Raw genomic sequence first — 17707 nt, 5'->3', positions numbered from 1 at the left:
CTTCTTAAACTATCATAAAAGACCTTTCGGTTGGTAATCATAAGATAAGTATTTTGTTTTTTTGAGATGCAAATATAAGTATTATTTGCTTCATACAATAAATATTAAGAAAACTTCCTAAAATAACATGTCAATATGTTGAGAGTTTGGATGGATATTTTAAGTTGAAGAGTAAAATTATATTGGTGAACATCATTAAAATTTAAAAATTTTGATTAAAATTATTACAATATGCAAAGGTTTGATTTTTAAATTTTGTTCATTTTTTTTTTTTTTTACAGTAATGTATATATGGGAAAAGTATATTATTAGTCTCTAGTTATAGTGATTAGTGGTTTCAATCCATAGTTGTTAGTACATAGTCCTTAATTTTTGTTAACCATGTTATGGTTTAAGCCTCCAAAGTTAAGCAATATAATTAAGGAATAATCACTAACTTATACCAACAAATAGAGATTATTAACTATGATAACTTTTAAATAAGAAGAAAGAAAGAGCTTATATATATTTATATTAAACATTCTTAAAATTGAAGAAAAAAAATAAAATGTTGATATTTCCAGTTATGTTAACACAGCGCTGAAAACAATTCCAATTTAATTTGTAACAAGGAGAAATACTTGACTATATCCATCATACATATGAACGCACACAACACAAGCATAATTGTCATCAATTCTTGTACCAAAGAAGAGATATTTTTGGAAGGTTTCAAGAACACAATCAAGAAAGCAATTTTTATTTTTAATTTTTTTTTTGATGTATAAGACACAAAAAAAAAATAGTATGTAAAATAAGAATCATATGTTTTTATTTTATTTTATTTTATATTTAATAACCTAAGGAAACAAATTTGCAAAGGTTATGATATATATATATGACCTGAGGAACCAAATTTGTACTGATTATGAGATAAACCTAGACTCTGATACCAAATTTATATGAACTTTGTCCAATGTTCAAATAAGATGGAGTATTGTCCCAAGATTATTCTCAATGCAGGATAGAGATGAATCAAAATACCTTAGACCTCACGAGAAAAGGAATGTTGTCTATGGATGGGTCTTCTGAACCCACTGAATTTCTATACCCACCGCCGACATCCCCCCTCAAGAACAACCGCCACACAACACAAAAGCACAAAGCCCCTACCGGATGAACACGGCCCCCCCCCCCCCCCCCCCCCCCAAAAAAAAAAAAAAAAAAAAACCCCATAGAAAACCAAAATCACGAAATCACGAAAACCAATTTTGGTCCCACGAGTATTAGAAAAATGACGGTTTTCGTCCACATGTTTAATTCCCACCAATTTTCATCCACGACTATTGTTTTAGTACCAATTTTAATCCACGACTATTATTTTAGTACCAAAATTTATCATGTCGGTCACTCATCTTTTTAAAACAATAGGTATTTTAGTACGAAATACCTTGACCACCACTGGAACAACTACTCTTTCGACACTTTGACCGCTTGATAGAGCAACCAACCATGAAGAATCCGGTACTACAACCACCGACGTGAAGGGTTTGACGGTACTAGGAGAATTCGGCTGGACTGCGAATTTACCGAGAAGAACTGCGACTTTGGGATAAGAATACCAAACACGCACAGGGAAAGAAAGAGACTATACAGATTTTGAAACGGAAACAAATTAAATGCGCGTGCAAATTTACTCCCCTACCCCCAAGTATATCTCCCCTATACTTATATTTGGGAGTTGCCATTTGCCCCTCAAAAATGGCACCACTTGCTTATCATTGCTTTCAAATCTAATGGATGAAATTTTTTGATCTAATTTTTTATATATTTTTTCATTTTAATTGCCCGCAATTTTTAAAGAAATAACAACTTTACCATTACTTTTTTGTCTTCTTCCTTTTTGCCTTGATGTGATCTTTGTCTTTTTTTTTTCTCCACCATTCCAACACTCCAATCTTTTTTTTTTCAACATTTTTTTTTAGAAAACCACTACATTATTTTAGCTAACATCTCCATTCTCTCCCTCAAAACCAAATCTAATGTCCTCCCGCATGTTCCTAATTCAATTCTTGTATATCGTGTTGGTATCTAAACAACTTATTTCTGTATTCTTATTTATTTTGTCATATAACAATTATTAAAAATTGTATATATTATTATTTAAAAATTAGAACATACTTGTTTTAAAAATAAAAAATAAAAAATTAGAACATATATAATAATTGATTGTTGGGCATGACGTTTCGCGCAAAGTGCGTGCCCTCGACTAGTTACAGAATACAGATCAATCATTAATAAATAAAACAAACTAGAAATCTTAGCTGTTAAAAAAAATGGATGCTCAGGATCGAATCTCATGATCGGATGCTCAGGATCGAATCTCATGATCGGATGCTCAGGATCGAATCTCATGATCGGATGCTCAGGATCGAATCTCATGATCGGATGCTCAGGATCGAATCTCATGATCGGATGCTCAGGATCGAATCTCATGATCGGATGCTCAAGATCGAATCTCATGATCGGATGCTCAGGATCGAATCTCATGATCGGATGCTCAAGATCGAATCTCATGATCAAACCTGACTAGGGATATATATATATATATATATATATATATATATATATATATATATATATATATATATATATAGGAAATTATAGAAGAGGAAATTATATAAAACTTGTGTATTTAAAATTAAGAATGGATTTGCCTTGATTTCTTTAGCATACTACACCAGCTATTGCAATAGATTAACAAATTCCCCACAAATTAACCACTAATTAGCTTTCAAAAAACAAAAACCACTAATTAATTACAATATCCAAACACATTAAAACAGTTTTCATAATCTACTAGTTTACTTCACACATGATTTATAAACTAATACAATATGGAAAATACTTGGTGTACTCCCATTTTAAACTCTCAACTTGTACTCCCTCTCACATGCTTTTGAGATAGAAACTTTTTTGTGGACCCACATGATGAAAATAACCAATCCTAATTTGCCTCCTCAAGGAGTACAAATGAGGGAGTAGAATTTTTGGAGTCTATGTAGTAGAACTCATACAATAATTATAACATTCAAACAGCACTACAGAAGAAGGCTTTTCGATCACCAATCAGCACTCTCAACATTCTTGAAAATCTCCCCCATTAGGTTTTTTTTTTCACAGGATTTTTTCCTATCAAAGTTTTTAATGAGGTATGAGTGTTGTAACAAGATAATAATTGCCAAGGGAGAGTGTTGTAAAATATATTTATGGCCATTATCTTAGCTGGGTAGTTGGTTATTTCCTATTCTTTAAGAAAATATATATTTGTATGATGTAGTTCAGTTATGAATGAAATGAGACACACCGGTATTTTCCGCTCTTGCACTATCAACTTTTCAGTTTGATATTTTCTCTCTCTTTGTTTGTGCATTCTATCGCCACTACGCAATCATCTCTCGTAATCGACGATCACCGGAGATTGAAGGTTAACGAATACTCTGTAAGTCATTTGTAGTGTTTTCACTAAAAGCCTAGGCACCTTTCTTCCTATTAGGCAAGCGGAGTACACTCAAAATGGATTGTCAACAGGTTTGAAATTCGTTGAGTAGGATTGGAGTGAATTGGTTGAGTAGGGTTGAAAATTATTGTCTCGGCTCAATCGATTTATCAATTGTTTGAGCAAGGTTGGAGTTTCCTTCAAGAAGCCATGCAACTTCACTTTTTTTTTTTTTTTTTTTTTTTACACCCTAATTTTTTTTTAAAGCTCTACTAAGGATAGATAGGGAAAAGAAATAACAACACATGGACAACATGGCAGCACTTACCGGCTACAGTTGGAAGAATTGGACTCAATTAAAATATTTAGTTGATTTAGGGTACTTAAACATATTTTTTTCACGTAGGGAGATCAATTGTATTATTTTATTGACTTAAGGGGCCGAGTTGACCATTTTTCTAAAATTAATAATAAATCAAATGCCACATGAACTAATAAATTGCACATATTTTGTGCTCCACGGTCCATATAAACTGCGACCCAGGTGACATTTAATAATAAAATAATTCAAACCCCCCCTAAATTGCACACCTTTTGCATACCACAATTCTCATAAACTGTACCAGTTTTATACTCCACAAGTTGTCAAATCAATCTGTTATCTAAAAATAATGAACACACCTTAATGACATACTTAATATGTCATACATACCACAATAGTACAAATTTCCATCACATCACTCCTTTCCATAAAACTACATCAGATATCCAAAGATAGAAAATAGAAAAAGTCAAAGAATTTACACTCTACCAGCCGCAGCCGATATATGCATGTTATAACATATATAACATTGTTTAATAAATTGTTTTTGTATAAGTTTATGGATTGTAACATGTTTATTAAACATGTTATGTTCATGTCAAAGAGATGTTTTAAGATATATATGTCTCAACACAACATTAATGCATGTTAATTAATATGACATGGCCTACTTTAAATAAGTTAATTGGGATAATAGATTAAGGACCATTTGGTTTAAGTTATGTGTTCAAAATCTCATATTAGTCTTGTTTTGTTTATAAAATTAAAGTGTGAAATTCTAAAAAAGTAATGTGAGATTTTTAAGAATGATTTTGGTATTAGTTCTATATTATTTTTCACATTCTTTAATATCACATTCAGATTCTTTCAATGACTACAAGTTCTTTAATTCAAGTTTTTTATTATTCGGTGGTGCCTTTAATGTGTTTTACCTTTTTTTTTTTTTCAAGTTTTTACCTTTTCTCACAATTGTAATGGGAGGTTGTGAGTTCGAGCCTCAGTGGAGGCGTTATTGGCTCTTTGTGCTTCAGTAGGTTGAGAAAGTATTTACGAACAAATACTACATTGTAATAGAGTCAATAGCATTCAAATATATATATATATATATATATATATATATATATATATATATATATATATATATATATATATATATATTTCACAATTGTAAAATTATCTTGTGTAGGCCCATTATGAATGGTCTATATGATCCTATATACAAGGATTTTGGCTTATGGATTGATCTTTATCTCATAGCCTTGGTATTAAATCCATGTTTCTTAAGTGGTAATAATTTTAATAGTATATTTTTAAATTACCTCGATGTAAGGGAAAAAGGCTCAAACAGGTAGTAGAAGTGGGCCCAAAACATAAAAGTAGTAGAGAGTCAGATCGAAGAAGTAGAGAATCAACAATAATGAGACGGCCGCACGATCGTCGTTGTGACACCCCGTAAATCCAAATTCTATTTAGGGATTAATTATGTAATTAATCCTAATCTAATTGGTAATTTATTCTTTAAATTCCTGAATATTCAATAGTCGGGGACTAGTAATTGACTAGTCAACTCAAGTCAAGGTGTTGTACCTAAAGCTTTGTGAATAGTTCCCTTGCTCCCTTACACTTTCTCATCTTAGTTAGGGCAAAGAAGACATTTCCATTATGATTGTATTCCAAGCTAACCTAGAAGACATCTTTCATTTCTCTCCTAACACTTTGAAATTAAAAGCTCTTTCTTCTCTCTAAAAACCTAGTTAGCTTTCTCTCTAAGCTAAGTTTAGGCTTTCCAAGATCTTCAAAGTTTGTCTCCAAGATTCCACCTTTCCTACTCTTGAGCATCTAGGAGGGTAAGATCTATGTTCCTTTTGTGTTTTTAGTGTTTTCTAAGGTATCTTTTCTAATGGTGAAATCTTTATGGCCTTTTGATGTGTTCTTCAAGTGGGTGTTGAAGGTGAACCTTGTTAGGGGCTTTGAGAAGTGTTTTGAGTGAAGGTTGAATCTACAAGAGGTAACCCATGCTCTACAAAATCTATTTTTCTTACCTATATGATGATTTGTTGGATTCAACATATGATTTTGCTATGAAATGTGAGTGTTGATGCATTGTCTTGTGAAAACGCATCTCTAGAGCTTGTTATTAGGGTTCATGTGTGCCATTTCTTGGCTATTCCTTTGATTCAAGCCATTTTGTTGTATTTGGCATTTTTGGACTTGAATTTGAGCTTGGTGTTGAAAATCCCCGAACGAATATTTTTGTACAGGGAATGGTACCCGCGGGCGGCGGCGGGCAGTGGTCCACCCGCCGCCTCACCCGCGGGGTACAAGGGTGTGGGACATTGGTTCCCGCGAGAGGAACCACGGGTGGGGGTCCACCCGTGGCCCCACCCGCGGGTACGTATATTTTGGTGGTTTCGGGGATTTGTTTCCCGTGATTCTTTTGACTCAGTATTTGGTCTTTTGACTTCCCGATGTTCTTTTATGGAACTATTTGAGTGTCTTCTTGATGTTTCGTATGTCTAGAACTATATGGTAGGATTCCGTGTACGTTTTGGTGTCTTGAATTGTGCTAAGTGTTCAACCTTGTGATTCGTTGAAGCGTGATGAGTCTTGTGTGTTCTTCGGAACTATGTATGGTTTACCCGTTTGATAAGCATGATAGTTCGGTGTTTAAATGCTTGTGTGTGTGGTTTGTTCTTTCCTATAGTGGATGATGAGTTGTGTTAATCATCGTTGGAGTCGGATTGTGATCCTTCCCTTGTTGAGTATGGTTTCGTATCTTCGTTGTGGTCTGTTGATTGATTCCTATGATGGTGTTGTGTGTGTGGCTGTACCTGGATTGTACGATTAATGGTATGGGACATTAGTCACCAAGGTATGACAGTGGTCCTCGTGGTGGCCATGACGTGATTATGGAGTTTGTGACCTGAGTGGTGGGTTCACGTATTTCTTGGGAGGCATGTGTTGCCAAAGTGTGTGATTGGTAACCTCGTGTACTATGAATTGGTGGAATTGTTGGTGGTCGTTGGTGGGGGACGACGGTCCCAGGAGGGAAAAGTCTGGACTTGGCTGTACAGGGGTCCAGGAGGTAAAAGTTGGAACTAGCTATAAGGTTGGGGGTAGCCATAAGGTTGGAACCGGGCATAAGGAAGGAATATTGACTCATGATGTGTGATGTCACGAAGGCATGTGTGCCGTTGTGTGATCCCCTATTCGTAACGAGTGATGTCACGAAGGCATGTGTTGCCAGGGTGTGTCTCTTATTCTCTTGTGTTGTGCATGTCGAGTGATATTCTACTGAGTGATGGTAGAATACACTTTGAGCCTTACTGGTGTTGTCGTTGCTTACTTCTTGTTGTCTTAGGATGTGTTCCCCTACTTCTTGTTGAGAGTGGTATAGAGTCTTGTGGTTGACTTCTATTCTTGGCTTTGAACTTATCTATATATAGTATTCCGTTTCGAAATGATTTTGTAAACACTATCTATCTATCTATATATGTTATTGACATGTATTGGTGGGTTATCAGCATCATTTGCTGACCGGGCGTCGTACCAACAAATAGAGATTATTAACTACGATAACTTTTAAATAAGAAGAAAGAAAGAGCTTATATTTACATTAAACATTCATAAAATTGAAGAAGAAAATAAACAAAAGTTGATATTTCTAGTTATGTTAACACAGATGAAAACAATTCCAATTTAATTTGTAACAAAGAGAAATATTTAACTATCCATCATACATATGAACGGACACAATACAAGCATAATTGTCATCAATTGTCGTACCAAAGAAGAGATCTATTTGAAAGGTTTTTTAGCACCAATTCAACAAAAATTGAAGACATCTATTTGAAATAGTTGTGCTTAATAGATTTTGATGATATTATTTAACTATGTTACGAAATTAGATTACTATAGATTTTTCCTTGGTAGAAAATTTGTTGAGGAAAAAAAATCAAATTGTAAACTATGCTCAAGTTTAGTAAGAATTAGGAAAGTTCATGTTTGAACTCTCAAAAACATTTTAGTGTTAGAGATGCTGTAAAAGTAAGCTAAGAGACTAATATTAAGAAGATTACTTATAACATAACAACATCAAATCACAAGGTTATCAAAAGAGAAACTTATTTAGAAGAGTTTGCAAATTAAAAGAGAAGTCAAATAAGAAGTGTATGCAAAACAAAATATATAACCCAACAGGGTAGCTCAAGTGACAAATGAGCTCTCTTTGTGGGGAAGAATTTCAGGATAACTCGGGTTTAATTCCCCCAAGTGACAATTCCCTTTGGGCTTGCACTGCTGGAAATTATGGAATGTCGAAAACCTTGTTCCGATTACTTTTGGTATCCGGAAAAACCTTTGTTGCTATTTCCGACCACTTTTTTGCTTTCAAATTGATTTAAGATCACTTTCAGGTGGTTGGAAATTCCATAATTTCCAGTAGTGCTGGACCGTTAAACAGACAAAGCAAGACTCGGACCATGTTGTGGTTTATATATATAAAAAAAACAAAATATACAAACATGAAGCTAACATTTGATCAAACAACACCGCTGAAATTTATGGAAGTTCCGACCACCTGAAAGTGATCTTAAATCAAGTCGAAAGCCTTGTTCCGACCACTTTTGGTATCCGGAAAAACTTTTGTTGCTATTTCCGACCACTTTTTACTTTCAAAATTGATTTAAGATCACTTTCAGGTGGTCAAAAATTCCATAATTTCCAGTAGTGCAAAAGAGAGCATAATCATAATAAAATGTCACAACAAAAGAGAAAATCTTCTAGAAGAAAAGTCTAATTTAAGCATTAGACTTAATCAACCAGAAAAGACTCTTTGGTAGAAAATCCAAGCAAGCAAAAGAACAATCTACCATAAGAGTTGGAAAACTAGAAGAAACAAAGTATATCATAAGAAGCTAAAATGTTAAGATCAAAATGTTATACTTTCAGAAGAGACATAACAATTCATATAATGATGAAGAGAATAATGTCGTTTGAAGAAGTCAAAACATTCATAGGATACTTTCTCAACAAGAGATGTTGAATACAGAGAAATGAAGAATTCCTCCAATTAAACACACTTAATAAAGTTTTTATATATGTGTTCATATTGAAATATTCTCCAAATTGAAAATATGGAAACAAAATTTCACATTTTCAACATTGATATTAAAGTTGGAAAATAGCTACAATTTCTTTTTCTCGAAGCTAAGGAAAAACAATTCACTATCCATCACATGCACATAACACTCATGTAATTGTTCTTAATTATCTTACTAAAGAAAGAGATTGTTAGAAAGTTTTTAAGCACCTACAATATAATAATTGAAGACATCACATAGTTTCTCATTCGAGAACTTCAATTCTAGCACTAACGAAAGTACAAATACTTCATTTGACCAATTTAATGTGTCTAGTTCGGTTAAGGAGAATTAACTCAAGTTATATACAAATCAATTATTCATAATATTAAATTTAGTTTTAGTATATAAAATTACATATTTAGAAACAATAATATTAAAATTCTATCAAACACATAAAGAAAAATTTTAAAATTAGTAGAAAATACTAAAGAAAATAAGCAAATAGAAAAGAGTTGGTTTATTTAACCGATAAATAGTAAACATGCCATGTAAAATAAGACATTGGGCTGGGAGTACTATATTTTTCATTTAGAAGAAAGAGGGTTGAGAGAGAGGCTATCTAAAATTGAGAGAAATATGATAGCAATATATACAATTAATAAAGAGTGAGTGATCAAGAGAAATGATATTTGAGAAAATATATAGGGCAATTAGTGTAATGAGCAACAAAAATTGTCTAATTAATTGAGAGGCCTATTTGAGTTATGTTTTACTCATTCTACACATTCAATACATTTATTCTCTATATTATTACAAACACACAAACTACAAAAATATTTAAATTACCTCGATGTAGGGGTAAAAGGCTCAAACAAGTAGTAGAAATGGGCTGCAAAAGTAGTAGAGAGTCGGAGATGAAAATTGAAGCAGTAGAGAGTCAGTGATGGTGTATCAAAGCAACGAAGAGTTGAAATGGAAGATCAAAGCAATAGAGAGCCGTCGGTGGAAGATTGAAGAAGTAGAAAATCTGTGATGAAAGATCGAAGCAAAATTGAAGCAATGGAGAGCTGATGATGGATGATCGAAGCAACAATGAGTCTTCGATGGAAAATCAATACAATAGAAACTCGACGATAGAAAATCGGAGTGACAAAGAGTTGCTGAAGGAAAATCGGAGCGATGGAGAGTCACCGATGGAAAATCAAAGCGCCGGAGTATCACTGATTGAAAATGAAAGTTGTGATGAGTCAGTGATGGAAGGCGTCGATTTGACGATGGAGTGGAGCAAATAGACGTTCGGTGGTGGGCTGACGGCACATTCTCGTGAGGAGAGAGCGACAGACAAGTAAGGTATGTAATTTAAATAGCTTAAAATAGAATGTGAGATACCCAAATAGGTAGAGACTTAGGGTTTCGGGATATGGGTCACACAAACAATAGTCGAATTTGGAGGAAATTATTTTATTGGTGTAGTAGATTAGGTAATTTTTTTGTGGACCATAAAAAACTTCGTTTTAAATATATTAAAATTACATTATTTGTGTACTGAATGTACATTATACAAAATAATGTAGTTTCAATACTCAAATAATGTATTTTCTCTGAATACAGTGTACATTTTTAATATACTAAAAGTACATTATTCTTGTATTCAATGTACATTATTTGATAATATACAAAATAATGTACTTTCAGTACTCAAACAATGTATTTTCAAATAATGTACTTTTTATGTATGTTCCACAAAGTTATTTGAACTATGGTCCACAAAGTGGAAGCCCACATGTTTAATGCAATCAAATTATCCAAATTCTTAACTTTCGGATAACATTGACACATCTCTATATCTATCTGTACCTCTATCTCTATATCTATATCTCTAGCTCTATCTCTATCTCTATATATATTAAAGCAAAATGATGGGCAAAATTTTTTTCCCTTCAAAGTGTGAAAGTAATAATAATAATAATAATAATAATAATAATAATAATAATAATAATAATAATAATAATAATAATAATAATAATAATAATAATAATAATAATAATAATAATGCTTTTACCTTATTTACATTATTTTCCTCACAACTATATAATACTTACCAATAATTATAATACACAAAATAAGTACTCCATAATTCTGACAATCATGAACATTGTCTAATAATGATTTAATAATAATAATTACTTACCGATAATTATAATAATAAACAAAATAAGTACTTACCCTTAATAATACTAATTATTCTTATTAAACTCTCTCCATAATTCTGACAATCTTAAACTTTGTATAATAATTATCTAATAATAATAATAATTACTTACCAATAATAATAATAATAATAATAATAATAATAATAATAATAATAATAATAATAATAATAATAATAATAATAATAATAATAATAATAATAATAATAATAATAATAATAATAATAATAATAATAATAATAATTACTTACCTTAATAATACTAATTATTCTTATTAAACCTTCTCCATAATTCTGACAATCCTAAACTTTGTCTAATAATTATTAAACCCTCTCCATATATGTTTATCTGAACCTTCTTGGGGGTAGGAGACCTTCTCTTGATCACCTTCTTGTTGGCAGCCAATGGATTCATCTTCTTAAACTATCATAAAAACAAATAAATAAAAAATAAAAAAGCAAATTTTCAGAAGCCATACACAGATAACCAAAAAATAAATATTTGAATACAACTTGCATACGGAAAGAGCACTGCTGGAAGCCATTGTTCCGACCACTTTTGGCATCTGGAAAAATCTTTGTCGCTACTTCTGAGTACTGACAAGGTGGTAGAAAATAGGAGACTTTACCCAAGAAATGTGTAAAAAAATGGAAAGATTAGCATCCAATTTTGTAAAGTGGTCGGAAAAATCCGCTACTAGAAAGATTGGCAAAAATTCCCAACTCAGTTTATTAAACTGTCGAAATTTTTTTCGACCACCTTTACATTTTGGTCGGTATTTCGACCACTGAGTAAAGGTGGTCGGAAATTTTGACCTATTTCCCTTTGACAAAAAAAGTCAAAAAATGTTACCTTTTCGATCTTTTCTTTAGGTGGTCGCAAAATCAAAGATTTCCAGTCGGGGATGTATTTACATGTAGTATCTGTTTATATATACTTTCTCAACCTACTGGAGCCATCAAACCCATGAGTTTCCATTATGATAGAGTCACTTTAATTATGTTGCTTGATCACAAGGTCTTTGTAACACCCCCGAATATCAACAACTTTTAAAACCAATTAAAGCTTAGAAAAGAGATGCAGTCTAAACATTAACATAAGAAAAGCGGAAGCTAACTACACCAATCCGGGAGATGTTATGCCACACCTACACAACAATAGGTGCACAGGCAAACACTAACTACTAAACAGTCTAACAAATCAACTACTTAGGCTCACAGGCCTCAACAACTATTAAAGGAAGAGATCTAATCTATCTACAGGCCACTAACGCGCTCTCCAAAGCTACTCAACCTGTAAAAGATAAGGGATAACACCCGGTCAGCGAATAATGCTGGTAACCCATCAACACGCGTTAAGTATCATAATATATTCATAGATATAATCAAAAGCGTTTTAAACTGGGAATACAGTATATATCATTTTAAAGCTGAGAGAGGAAACATCAATGGACTCATCAATCACTCACAACAACGGTCAAAGACCAACATACTCAACAAGACAATAGAACCACAAGCAACAAGCTCAATAACAAGGTACAACATGCGACACACCACGAAGGATTCACAATAGACATGCTCTTAAGCAATGGAAGGCAAGATTCACACCATAACGAGTTCCAAGTCTACATAGGACACTATCACACCAAGTCATATACCGTGGAGTCAGCACCACTGCTCGATTCATAGTGGATCAGTGTGGAGGGCTCCAAATCATCAATCATGTATCGCGTAGTCATCGCAACGACCCGGATCACATGCATAGTGTCATCGCAATGACAAGGACGGCAGCCCAATGGAAACAGATCTAGTAACCTTAAGTGTATACACCCCCTATTGAGATTCCAAGCTCAACGGGTTAGTTACCATCTCTGGCAACCGGAATGAGTTTCCCAAGTTGCCCACAAGTCACAAGTAACCAAACAGCCGTCCGGAGCTTCACTACCGGTTCGTTCACACATATGTCCCCACACTGTCCATGTAACACCCCGAAATTTTAAAACTTTTAAAACTTATATAGCAAAGGTCAATTCTTATTAAATCCCAAAACAGAGTAATACTAAATACACGAGTGCGGAGTGCTATGCCACATCTGAGCTGGAGAGCTCAGATGCACATACTAAACTAACTAAATATCCTCAATACATTATCATGGCACGCAGGCCGAAAGGAAAACTATCTATCTACTCCAAGTTCTTCTAGCGCGCTCTAGGAGCTAATCATCTGTGCCTGAAAGCCAAATATATCTGTTCAGCGAATGATACCGGTAACCCACTCCGACGCGTTGAAATACATTATAGATAGATATATATAGATATATGAAAATCATTTTGAAGCAGGAAGATATATACTTAAGAGACCCTAGTTTTAAAACCAGGAATGGACTCAGCAAATAGGGGTAAGCACAATAATCAATGATAACAGTTAAGCAGAATCATCATAAAAAATACGCAACTAAGGCCACAGTCTATTTCCAAATCAATCATATCAGCATCCAATCATCATTTGTTACACCCTATCACACTCAGCTGGCGCCACGGGACCAATCGCATGCCCCGAACATGAGGGTTAGCGCATATAGCACGAACACGGCCCCGCAACACCCTACCTCATACCGTAGCATGAAGGGAATTGATAGCAACCAACCCTTTAAAGACCACTGACGAACTCAACGTCGGACCACAATCCTACACACCGCTGACGCACCCAGTCGGTGGACATTGACCCCCTTTACAAGGGGGGACATACGACCCTACACACCATTGACGGGCACAGTCGGTGGACCGTAGCAGATCAAGCCCTACACACCGCTGAGAGACTCAGTCGGTGGGTGAAGATCCTCGGAGACTACGACCCTACACACCGCTGGCCCATCACTCGGTGGATCGCAGCCAGCCGTAGCCCTACACACCGCCTGATTACTCAGGTCGGTGGACTATAGCCTTCCTCGGGTTTAGTGGCCCTACACACCGCCAGGCGCGTCCAGTTCGGTGGGTCATCGTACCCGAGGCCCATGTGGACCGCAGCCCAAGAAGTGAATCACTGACCGCAGCCAGGAGGATGAATCGCAGCTCATAAGTAACCAAAAGTAGTGGACCGTAACCCTATATAATATTTATACACCTGACCGATCGCAATCGACCTGGTTAACAGTTGGGATGGTTCTCAAAACATCCAACTGCCCGTATAGCCAATTTGATCGCAACCAAATTGGGGAATCATGCATCACGTAACACACAATAGCATATAATAGCACATAATAGCACATTGGGAAGGGAGAGACATATAAATAAGCTTACGTGTGATCATTCACATACTAAGAATAGTCCTAAGGTGTTCATACGACTTCCACCTACGTCAACGGGTTACCGATTCAACTAGCATGCAAAACCTAAGACTCTTTTTTCCTATGAACGATACCCAAAACATCAAACTAGACTCAAGCGCGACAAACGGGGTCCGTTGGGACGTCATGGGGGAATGGGGAACATCAAACGGGGAAGCTGAAGACCCGGGGTGGGTACGAACCAGTGGGTAGCTGGTGGGTGGAGGTCACCCGCCGGCTTCCCGCCGGAGATCATTGCCCAGGCAGCGGGTTGCCGGCGGACGAACGCCTGCCCGCTGCCTGGCGGTGATCTTCGGGCAGCGGGTATGTGGCGGGTACCCCTACCCCCACCTACCCCCCACTGACTCTTTCATCACAATTACGTCCCGGGATCCTTTTGTGGAACCCAAAACCATGCTTAGACACTTTTAAACGCAATTAACGACACCACGTAGGCAATTGATGGATCAAAAGAAAGAATCACGTATAACTCATCCTATTACGACTTCTAAACATAAACAACACCCGAACATGCGAATTCCCACCCAAATATACACTACTACAGAATATAGCTTTAACCTCGGCTAAATGACCCCATTTAACCTCGGCTATCCTACGACATCGACTAAATCGACGTTGTAAGAAAATAAACGACGTTGGTTATTTAACCGACGTCGTATGTTTTTTTTTTATTTTTTTTTAAAACGATACGACGTCGGCTAATTGGCTATTAGCCGACGTCGTATAATTATATTAAAAAAATTAAATACATACGACGTCGGCTCCAACAAATAGCCGACGCCGTATGTATTTAATTTTTTTTTTTAAATGATACGACGTCGGCTAATTGGCAATAAGCCGACGTCGTATCATTATTTTTTATTTATTAATATATATACGACGTCGGCTATGACCAATAGTCGACGCCGTATGTATTTAATTTGTTTTTTTTAAATGATACGACGTCGGCTAATTGCCAATTAGCCGACGTCGTAACATTATATTTAATAATGAAAATAGATACGACGTCGGCTAAGACCAATAGCCGACGTCGTATCTATTTTTATTTTTTTTTTTATACAGAAAAGGTTTTATGCTCTAGCCCAACCTGCGCTGTGCAATCAGAACCTGTGCAGCTAGTTACATTCAACATCAACATCAACTAATTCAAACTATATACTAAACATGAAACTAATTAAGCACAATGCAACAAAACTACATACTAAAACTAAAATTAATATAAATAACACAATGCAACAAAACTACTAATTAACATCAAACCAGTAAACACAAAGTAGTTTTAAACATAAACTAGTATCAAATTAACAACGTTTTATTAACCCATTCATCAATAAGAAACTTAGACCATTTGTTTCTAACGTCATCAATCTCTTGTTTGTTGTAGGGGAATCGTCCTTGTCTTTCCAAAATCTACAAAGTTCAAAAAAAAATAAAAATAATAAATAACTAAATATTTTAAACAACATTTGAAAAAGAAATATGTATTATTAAATTACTTGCCTTATCCATTCCTTTGCTTAGGTTGTTGGAAACAATTTCCCACATGAATTTCATCACATAATAACCACATTCGGTGCTTCCTTTTTGTATAGCACACTATATTTGAATTACAATAAAATTATTTTAAAATAGAAATAAAAAACAATAAGTTTGCATGTTTTACAAAGTGAAAGAAGTACTTACCAAACATGTAGTCCATTTCGATGAACGAGATTGTTTCTTTCCACTCATCATGCTTGTTGCAGTCATACACCTATTCATATAAGACATAAAATATATATAAATATTTGGCATCACTTGTTTAATAATAACTATTAATTCATTATATAAATTTACATACGTTTCCATTATATGTTTAATGTCTTCACGCGGCCCATGACCAAGTGAATCAAACCAAAAAATTTCATTTAATCTAGGACAAATCGCCATCAGCATCAAATGCTCACTACAAATAAGTAATTTATTAGTTATACGTAAATAAGTAAATATAATATAATATAAAAATATATTATATGTAAGCACATTAATTTAAAACGTAATTAAAACTTACTTGAAAACGTATGGGGCTAAATAAACATTTTTCTTCCCATACTGCATGGTGGCATTTATATATGATTTCCTTTCTTCTATATTATTCATTTTTGGTTGAATCCAATATGGATCTAGGAAACCATAAGTGTCTTTTGATGCCAACTCAAAATTGATGTAAATACCCTTATTCACAAATAGAACCAATTATACATAAATAACCAAGAATGTAAATATAAAACTATTATGCATAAACAATCATAAAGAACTTATTATTACCTTATAAAGAACTGAACTAGAGAAACATCGATGGTGTCCATACTTAAGAAACACAATATCTCCACACTTTCAAGGTGCAAGTCATACTCAATCTCGCCCATAATACCACGAGCCACATGGATCATAAGATTCTGTTCGAAACGGCGAGCTATTGTAAAAGCCTTTTTGCACTCAGCAGTCAAAGAATCTAGAGCAATACTATTGTCCATGGTATTGTCTTTTAACTGTGAATTATAATACAAGTAAGAATTATAGTTTTAAAAAGTAAATTATTTAATATTTTAAAATAGAAATATTATCAGTATACATACCGCACTAGCTTCAGTACATAACTCTACCAGCTTCTTTGGCCAAACGATAAAGTGTTCGCTTGCATCACTGACAAGCTTAACCTCACCGGTGGGGAATGGTACATGTGCAGTTGGATCACCAACATCAGTTATACTCACTTTCACATTGTTTACATCCAGTACAACCCCATGAACTTGTCTACCACTGTAAGCTGTCCCATATGCTACTGGACGTCTAATTGGATCTTCTAAAAACAATTGACATCGTGCCCCTAACTACAATAATTTTTAATTAAAAATCATATAAAATTTTATTGATAAATAATAATAAGATAACTATAAACGAATACTTACAGCCGGTAAATTACTAAAAGGGTCTGGGGAACTAGCTTTGTCACTGGGAGGTGGTGGCACAGCATCCACACATACGGTTGTCACCTGCTTTGGCTGTAAAGGAGTCTGCATAGCACTAAATTGCAACATCATACTAGCTATTTTTGCCTCAAATTGCTCTGTTATACGTTGACCAAATTCCTCCCGTTCAGAAATATTTTCCTGCTTTTGTTTTTCTAATGCTTTTGCAACAGCAGCACCAACGGCAGCACCAACAGCAGCATCAAGCAGTTGTTGAACATCTTCAGGAGTCTTTTGGCGACGTTTTGCATGGCCAA

General features: G+C 34.6%; 1 long non-coding RNA gene across 1 annotated transcript; it reads right to left on the bottom strand.

The window, feature by feature from the left end:
* Nucleotides 1–15996: 15996 nt before the first annotated feature.
* LOC109148514 lies at nucleotides 15997–16370 on the bottom strand. Its single transcript, XR_002048816.1, has 3 exons — nucleotides 16280–16370; nucleotides 16123–16192; nucleotides 15997–16035 (listed from the first exon to the last, which is right to left on the bottom strand). It is a non-coding gene; the product is annotated as an uncharacterized LOC109148514 (long non-coding RNA).
* Nucleotides 16371–17707: the final 1337 nt, after the last annotated feature.

Source organism: Ipomoea nil, unplaced genomic scaffold, assembly GCF_001879475.1.
Source record: "Ipomoea nil cultivar Tokyo-kokei standard unplaced genomic scaffold, Asagao_1.1 scaffold2134, whole genome shotgun sequence".
NCBI lineage: Eukaryota > Viridiplantae > Streptophyta > Magnoliopsida > Solanales > Convolvulaceae > Ipomoea > Ipomoea nil.
This window is presented reverse-complemented; position numbering and strand designations above follow the sequence as displayed.